Source organism: Vulpes lagopus, chromosome 19 (assembly GCF_018345385.1).
Source record: "Vulpes lagopus strain Blue_001 chromosome 19, ASM1834538v1, whole genome shotgun sequence".
Classification (NCBI taxonomy): Eukaryota; Metazoa; Chordata; class Mammalia; order Carnivora; family Canidae; genus Vulpes; species Vulpes lagopus.
Window position 1 is genome coordinate 47,442,900 of NC_054842.1, and position 9,488 is coordinate 47,452,387.

The following is a 9,488-nucleotide window of genomic DNA, read 5'->3' on the forward strand; positions in this document are numbered from 1 at the left end:
TATGAAAGCATACTGGCAAGATCTTGGGATTAGTTATCAAGACTCTATGAGGATTAAATGGGAAGCATATGCCATTTTCATTCTAAGAATGGTATTTCTTTTTATACCCAAGACCAATATTTCAATAATGATACTCTGTCCAGAACTTTACCAGGATATGTCATGTCCTATCCTAGCAATTTTGCTTTATTGCTTTTATGCTTAGCTAGACACTACTTTTTTTTTTAAAGATTTTATTTACTCATGAAAGACACAGAGAGACAGAGAGAGAGAGAAAGGCAGAGACACAGGCAGAGGGAGAAGCAGGCTCCATGCAGGAGCCTGACGTGGGACTCGATCCTGGGTCTCCAGGATCACGCCCTGGGCCGAAGGCAGGCGCTAAACTGCTGTGCCACCCGGGCTTCCCATAGACACTACTTTATATATAGTAAAATAGTGAGTAAAAAATCTGAACTTTAGTTAATTTTCATTTTCTTCCCCTTGAACATAATTTTAAACACAAAATTATGATAGATTTAGATCATGATTTTTAATAAATTACACAAATATGTATAAATCAATAAAGAAAAGAAAGATGTCAAAAATTATTGCTAAAGAAATAATTAATATTTACAATATGGACAGGAAATCATTTAAGAAATATCTTTTACTTGTAGAACATTTTCTTTCTAGCTGAAGAAGAAACTTCATTGTTATCTTTCCAAATAATATTCTATGTCACCATGGAACAAGATGATTCATTAACAATTTAGCATGTTTTATTTCAGCTCTGTGTTTTTCAGAATCTTCAAATAAAATAGCTGAAATTCTTGAACTTCCCGTATACTTTAAATATTTCTATCCTTCAATCTCGCTACTTAATAATAAATGTAATGTAACAAGATACAATTTTTAATCATTGCTCATAAATTGAGAATTGTCAGTTTCTTCTAATTTATTACATGGTGAGGGAACCAAAGGATTTAATCTGTTTAATAAAAAAATTTAAAAAAATTAAATTAGATTAAATTAAAAAATTAAAATTTCTTCCTTGAGAAGTAATAGCAGAAAATAATCAGTTTAATGTTTGAATAATATATAAAATATATATTTTCTACAGTTTTTGAAAATTTTCCATAATATTTGATAAGGAATCACTAATGAATTCCTATTTTTCTCAAAAACTATGCTATAGATATGAAATAAATAAATCTCTTTATATATATCAACCATGTAAATATTATTCTCAAAGTAGAAATAATTTGGGCTCTCTATTATAAGTTATGAAAGAATTAAAGTGCTTTAGTATAATTCTATCAACAAATCAAAAAGCCAAAACCAATTATGTGCAAGGCAGTGGACTACCTGTAATTTGCAAAATCATTTTAAATTATTGCCCAAGTCATCACAGCACTTTTTTATCATTCTAATCTGTTTTGTTAAATTCTTGAATAATTTAACTGTTTCCTTCTCCTTTGTTCCAATTTAAATTAAATCAAATAATAGTCAAGAATTTAGAGATGATTGGGGCGCCTGGGTGGCTCAGTTGGTTAAGTGTCTGCCTTCAGCTCAGGTCATGATCTTGGGGTCCTGGGAGCAAGCCCCATGTTGGGCTCCTTGCTCAGCCCTTTCCCTCTGCCCCTCCCCACTTCTCGTGCTGACACCCTCTCAAATAAGTAAATAAAACCTTTAAAAAAGAAAAAGAATTTAGAGATGGTTTATTCTAAACCCTCTCATTTTACAGATACAGAAACTAAAATCAGAAAAGGTGGCATGATTTTTTTCTTTATATTTGAATGTTTAAACCTATAGAAAAGCTGAAAGAATAGTACAATAAACACACAAGATAATTTTCACTAATTGTGGACATTTGTCAAATTTGTTTATTCCTTCTCTTTGCACACATATGTGTGTAATATGTATGTATGTATGTATGTATGTATGTATGTTGAACGTCATGTCACGTCATCTCTAACCATTTTAGAACATATCCTGACTAGGATATTCTCCTACAAAAGCACAATACAGTTACTAACCTCAAGAATATTTACAATACTTCAATTACAACATGTACTGTTCAATTTTCTTTCCCTAACATGTCTTTTATTACTTTTTTTTCTTCAAACCAGGATGCAGTCAAAATTCATTTATTCTATTTGGTTGAGTCTATTTTAATCAAAACAATCCCTATGCTTCTTAGTTTTTATTTTTAATGATACTGAATTTTGTTTGAGCTCAGGCCAGGTGTCTAGTAAAAAGTTCTACATTTTGGATTGGATGATTATTTCCTTATGATCAGATTCAAGTTAAACATTCTGAGCAAAAATATTATATAAGTGATAGCATCTAACTCGCATTGCATTAATCAGGAATCACATAAAGTTACAGTGTGTCACTAACAGTGCTCTTAAACTATTAAGATTTTAAATTATTTAAATTAAATTTTTAAGATCTTAAAATTTTAAGATCTTAGATTGCCCAGTTAAGGTAGGAATCACAAAATCTTTATTTTTTTTAAAGATTTTATTTATTTATTCATGAGAGACATATATATATATAGAGAGAGAGAGAGGCAGAGACACAGGCAGAGGGAGAAGCAGGCTTCCTGCAGGGAGCCCGATGTGGGACTCGATCCTGGTACTCCAGGATCACGTCCTGAGCCGAAGGCAGAAGCTCAACCACTGAGCCACCCAAATGTCCCCACAAAATCTTTCTAATATAAAGATCTGTTTTCCTTTCGTAATTAAAAAAAGACGACCCGTGTGGTGCTACTTTAAAACTATGTGAAAATTCTGTTGTTTTAATAAACTTTCACCAAGTTATATGCATATCTCTTCTATCCTTGTCTAAATTTCATGTTACATTGGGGATTGCATAATGGCGATTTGCCAACTCTGTCATTCTTTCTACACTTATTGCTAACACTCCTCTATATGGAATATAGTTCCTCTTTTTCAGGCCTCCTTATTTCCTTACCCCTTCCAACCACTATAAGGGCTCACTTGTTCACAATTGTCCCTTTGACCAGAGATTTCTGTCTCATAGAGACTCCACATCTTTACCATGACAAATGCTCTAGTCCTTGTCCACACACTAACATCCAGGATTCTGGCTATCCCAGGAATGTCTGGGAATCTACTCAGCCTCAGTTTCCTTTACAGCTCTAAAGGGCTGAGGAAAGACTAGATGAGAGACCCAGAAGAAAGGAAGGATCCAAACTATTAGTGTATAGTCACAAGATAAAAGTTTAATGGAATCAAAGGCCGGGTGTCAGGATTAAGGCTGAGAGATAATGTTATTTATTTATTTATTTATTTAAAATTTTAGTGGACATTCACAAACACAGCAGAAGCAGAAAGAATAACTTTCTAAATGTGCACCACCCAGTTTCAATAACTCAATGTTTTCCCTATTTTATTGCATCTATTCATTACTCTTTTTTATTGTTGTTGTTGGATTATTTGAATACATATCCCACACAGCATGTCATTCCATCTTCATGTATGTCAGTATGTATCTCTAATTGATAGGGTTTATGGTAGGTAGAATTCTAACGTGGTCCCTCTGGATTCTTGGGCCCTTATGTATACACATCTTCTCTCAGTTATTCAATCAAATACTAACATAGGCACTCCTGTAAAGAATTGTGCAAAAGTAACTAAGATCCTAAACCAACTGGCCTTAAAATAGGAAGATTTTTTTCAGGTGAGTCTAGCCCAATCACAAGAATCTAGATCTAGAGGTCAGAGACAGAGGAAGTCAGAAATTCATCCCATGGGAGGAATTGGTCATGCTAGATAGTCTCCATTACTAGCTTAATGATAGAGGAGGCCAGGCAGCAAAGAATGTGGTCTTTAAGGGCAGAGAGCAGCTTCTGATCAACAGCAAGGAAGAAAATGGGGACTTCAGTCCTAATACCCCAGGTAATTGAATTCTGTCCACAACTATGCCTCAGATGAGAAGAACAACACAGAATGTCCCTTAATTTCAGTATTTGAGACTCTGATCAGAGAATCCAGCCATGATGTGTAAGACTCATGATCCTCAAAACCTGTGAGATAGTAAATTTGTGTTATTTTAAGCTCCTAGGTTTGTAGTAATTTGTTAAATAGCCATAGAAAACTAATCATTTTTTTCTAAATATAATCACCATACTATGATCACATCTAACAATCACTGCGTACTATGCATGATGAATGAAGAATTTTAAAAGAGCAGGTAATCTTGGCTGCCGTGTTATGTAAGCAGGCTTTTATAAACTCTTTGGGAACATTAACAACAAAGTATAATCTTAAAACTATGTGGGAATCCAGACAACTAAGAAACAAGTAAACTTTTGGACCATATTCCATTAAGACTCAAAGTCTGTATGTATTTCTGAAATTCGTTAATGACTTGTAATGAAATGACTGTGGAGACCAAATTATTTACAACATGTTAAGTCATGTCATACTTAACCTCCCGTCTTTGATGAGTCTCTGCAATTTTAAATAATTCCAATGAGTCATTTTTCTAAGTTTTTTGAGTGTGTGTCATTTACATTACATAGAAGTTACTTGTCCCAAGGTGCTTTCCCCCCTTTCCAGTCTCTTTTACAACATCCCCAACACTTTACTCAACTATTCCTTGTACTTCAAGGCTTGGTTTTTAAAGATATAGGAGCTATATAAAGAGGAAAATACCTGACAAAGAGATACCCATAGATTAGTAGTTTTTATCCTGATGGTACATAGGTGTTCAACACATTGTTTTCTGAACTAACCTTTGTCTAGAATTTTGTTTCTAAGTTAAAAACAAATCTTTCATTTTCTGAATGGCACTACTGCTGCTTCTGATATAAATTCCTTCATGAATTGAATGTTAACTTCTTGCTTAGCCTCAATTCAATACTCACTGGCTATTTCTTTGAGATTCTCACTACACATTTCCATGAAATTTTCATTTGCCCAACTAACTATTATAGCTCCTTCCTTAAAGACTTCCTCCAAATCTTATTTCTTTTTAGAAGTCTTCCCAAGTTTGGGAGAGAAAAATTATTGATGTATCTCACTCACCCTTAGCATAAGAACCACCAATACTTAATTCCTGAAGTCATATAATTACATAATCAGACAAGCTGATTCCCAAGCTCTTCTCTTGCAAGTTGAGGCCTATCCTGGTTTATAACAAATATTTCATGTGTGTTTGTTGATAACAGCAGAAGCTCTGACAGATGAAGTTGCTTTGAATATAGAGTAATCAAAAACAGCCACACAAGTGTGGCTTGTTGTTAAAAGACTTCAGTCACAGGTTCTAAACGTGTGAGATATACTTTTTACAAAAGGTCTCCAAATCATATAACCACAGGTATTTTTAGTAGCTGGGATATATATGTTCTGTAAGAAGACATGATATTAAAAAAAAAAGAACACATGATATTATTGTTCAAATGTATGTAGGTGATGATGTGAATAAGAAGTATTGTCGAATTGATAATAACTTTGTCATTATGTATTTTCACAGTCTGTGAATATTAAAAACAGAATTCAGTTGTGTAGAATTCTGCTACATTTTTATGTTATCATCCATTTTTGAAAAAAAACATAAGTATATATGAATCTGAAAGGGTGTGTGCAAAAATTAAATAGTAATAAATCCCAGTTGATTGAAACAAAGAGCGATCTGTATTGTCTTCCTTGTAGATTTATGATGATCACATGTTTCTATAACTCCCCATCCACCAAAAATCCATTTATGTATGTAGTATGTAAATACACACATATATTATCTACATGTGTATCCATAGATGTGTGTGTGTGCATCTAAAAAAAAAAAATTCCAGGAAACAAAACACTCAGAAAATCTTGCAAACCACGATGTAGTTGAGAACACAGAATAAGAGATTTGAGCTTTGATATTTTTGTGAATTTTCAGTCGCTGTGAAACATAAGTGACTCCATTTGAAGCCTTCTAAAAGCTGTGTAACTGCTGGTAAAATTGGCTTTTAGGAAGAACGGAATGCATTAAGGCTCATGCAAATGTTTTACAACAAAATAGCACATTGTAAAGTTTTCCAATAACGATTACCAAGTACTCAGTCAGTAGTGGCCAAATGGATATCCATACTTGCCATCAACTGTCAGAACTGGTCTTCAAAAGTCAAAAAGCGTTAGGTCTATTACAAAGACATCTACCTTCAAAGAGCAGAAATTAAATCCGCCCCCCCCCCCCAGGAAATACCTTTTCTCTTCTTGATGCTTACTGTCCCCAAAACCGTGAATCCCCACAACATTCTTGAATATGCATCTCATCATCGCTCCAAATAAAAAGCACATAGATGAAGTGAATTTATAATTTTATGAGAGCTTCCAGCGTTACATGACACCATTGTCCCCTTGAAATCTTGTTCTGAAAGCAGTCACATCGAACTCACAGGGGCTACGGTTTGCTGTGGCCCTCACCTATGGCTGTTGCATTATATTCTCTAGGTTTAGGTGTGGCCAGTCTGTAACAAGTTTCCCCCAGGGACTTTTTCCCTGACCTAACCCCCATTTGGAAACGTGCTCCTCTGTTGTAGCGGTTGTGTACCGTGGAAGGAGAACATATCCTTTCTTTGTTTCACCACAGAAATAATAAACATAGCCCTCACCCAGTTAGCTGAAACAAAATGTTTCACTAACCATATAAAATGCCTGTGTTCAGGAATTTAAAATATTCTTACAAGAAAAAGGGTGTTATAAAAAAATTTTCTGTTAACGTGATTTTATTTGCTAGGACATGAAGACTCTTAGAAGTGATATAATCATTTGATTAAAATTGCAATGAATGTTTCAGGAATGACAAGTGTTATCTTTAAATCATCTTACGTTTGTAAAAAATAGACAATGGAACGTTGATCAGAAAAATGTAATCAAGAATGTATTCAAATATGTCGATTAAAAATTAAACTTTTTTAAGTGTTTTACTTTATATTTGTTATCCAAAAAAGAGTCGAAAGACTATGACTTGTAGTTTATAATTCATTAGTTCCATTAAACAAATACCGTTTTGAAAAACCTACCAGGGGCAAGAAACAGGGAGGAAACGAGAACAAAGTGAAGCATATTTCCCCCTTTGGAGCTGACAGTATGTTGTCGTGTGTTTTCTGGACTCTAAGATTCTTATTGTTTCTTTGTTTGAATAGGTCTTGAATTGAGATTGGTCTTTGAGTTAATGCAAACATTAGAAAGAAAAAGTTTTTAATCGTTTCTGCATCTGACCTTTGATTTCATCATTCCACTGTACCTGACCATCTAGAAGCAAGAGTCAGAAACTGGCACACTACTTAATGCCATGGGAATGTTCCAAATCGCATTAGGGACAGAAGAATGCATAGGCAAGGTCTTGAGAGAATCCTGCTCAATAGCAGATTATTTTTCTGGCTGCTTTCTCAAAATGGATAAGTGTTTCTGTCCCTAGAGAGTCTGACATGTGTCCTTACGACTCTGAGCAAGAGGATTATAGAGAAAGGCATCATTAATTTGACTGGGAAATCAGGAAAGCTTTAAGGATGCTATAACTGCCAGATTATTTTTATTGAAGCGTTGTTTAGCTTACATCATTTCCCTGTTCAAAAATATTAAGTAGTTCCCCATTCCAAGGGCCTAAAATTTGAGTACAGGCTCACTTTCAACTGGACTCCTATCAACTCCTGTACTTTAGGATCTAGTCTAGGGCTGTGCTGTTTGATGCTACTGAACGCCTGAAATGTGGCTAGTGTGACTGAGGACTGATTTTTTAAAAAAAATTGTATTTAGTTTTAATTAGTTTAAGTTTAAATTTAAAAATTAAACTGGATACAATTTTCTATATTGATTACATATTGAAATAATATTTCTATATATTGAGTTAAATAACCTACTTTATTAAAATTCATTTCACCTGTTTCTTTTTAATGTAGTAACTAAAAATTTTGTAATGATATATGTAGCTTGCATTATATTTCTATGGGACAGTGCTGTTCCAGGGACAATGAAAACCTTGCTTTTCTTGATATTGATACTTCTACTTCAAATAAAACATGTCTTGTCCTGCATAATTTTCTTCCTGATGTAAAAGACTTTTGTAGTTGTGAGTGACAGGATTTTTTGGCTCAGCAAATGAAAAGAACAGAGATAAGAGTTTAGGTGTAGTTGGAGTCAGGGACTAGGTTGATGTCATCAGAACTTGGTCTTACAGTTAGCCAATCCCAGCAAAACCAGAATTTAAAATTTCCAGAAATGAGTCTCACTGGATGGCTTGAATCACCTACCCATCTTTGAACCATCACTGTGGCAAAGAAAAAAAATTAAATTTTTTTGCCAGACATTGGTCAGTTGGTCATACCAATTTAGAATGTGAGGAAAATCAGTGCCTCCCGTCACATGGGCTGATATTGAGGATGGGTTTGTGTCTCAGAGAAAAATCACAAAACTTATTACCAAAAGAAAGAGAATCAATAAAGAATAAGAAAAGATACATATACCCCAAAGCCCTGATTGCCTATGCTACAAGGTTTTGTGTGTGTGTGTGTGTGTGTGTGTGTTTCGTTGTTTTGGTTTTCTGTTTTTGTTTTTTGCTTCTTCAAGAGTCCTATTTCCTGACTCATTCCTCACCACACCCTTCACCATCTTCTGATGCCCTTTCTGGCTTTTTCTAAGTGCGCCTTCACCGCCCCCCTTTTTAGCACCACCCCCACCCACCCAGCTTATGCTTTCCGATTAGCATGGTACAGGCAATTCCATGAATAGGATGCTCTCACTCTCTCTGAATTCTATTCCTTTTCCAGTTCCCTCCTTCTTCCTACCTCTGCCCAGCAGACCCAGCCCTGCTAAATACCCACGAAAGTCCTCCTTATTCTTATCCTTCAAGTCTCAGTTCAACTGTCACTTTCCCTGAACTGCAATCGTGGATTCCCGAAGCCTAGTACATCTTCTATAAGTTTCCACCTTTGTGTTTCCTCTGAAACCATATACCTCCCAGTATATCACTTTCAAAGTAGCATGTATAATTTGATTGCATGACAAGACCAATGTAAAATAAGTTCTGCCTGAAAAAGTGCATCTAATGAGAGGATTATTAAGAGGTATCGAAATGATTCAGTCAGCCAGGTAGGGTAAAGCACCTGTAGGTTAGCAGTGGTAGGAAGCAGATGTCACTTCTAAGCATGAAAGGCAAGGAAGAACCATGTTGCTAGAACTTGACCAGAGGTATAGCCGAGGAAGAGAAGGAACCAGAAAGGGGCCATAGATGTGGGGAGAGTGTTATAGCCACTTCCCAAACTGTGGCCTGACAGGATGAAGGAGATACAAAAACATACTCCAAATCCTTTTCTTTCTATCTCATGCTTATGCATCCATTGGCTAAAGGTAACCAGAAGGAAGAGGGCAAAGGAGCCTCGTAAATGGTGTGTAGAGACCAGCCTCTAGGGCAGCAAAGGGCAAGACCAACAGAATAATCTGCACAGTCCAATGGTTCTTTGTGTAGGCCCAGTCCCTAGTATAACTTCTTAC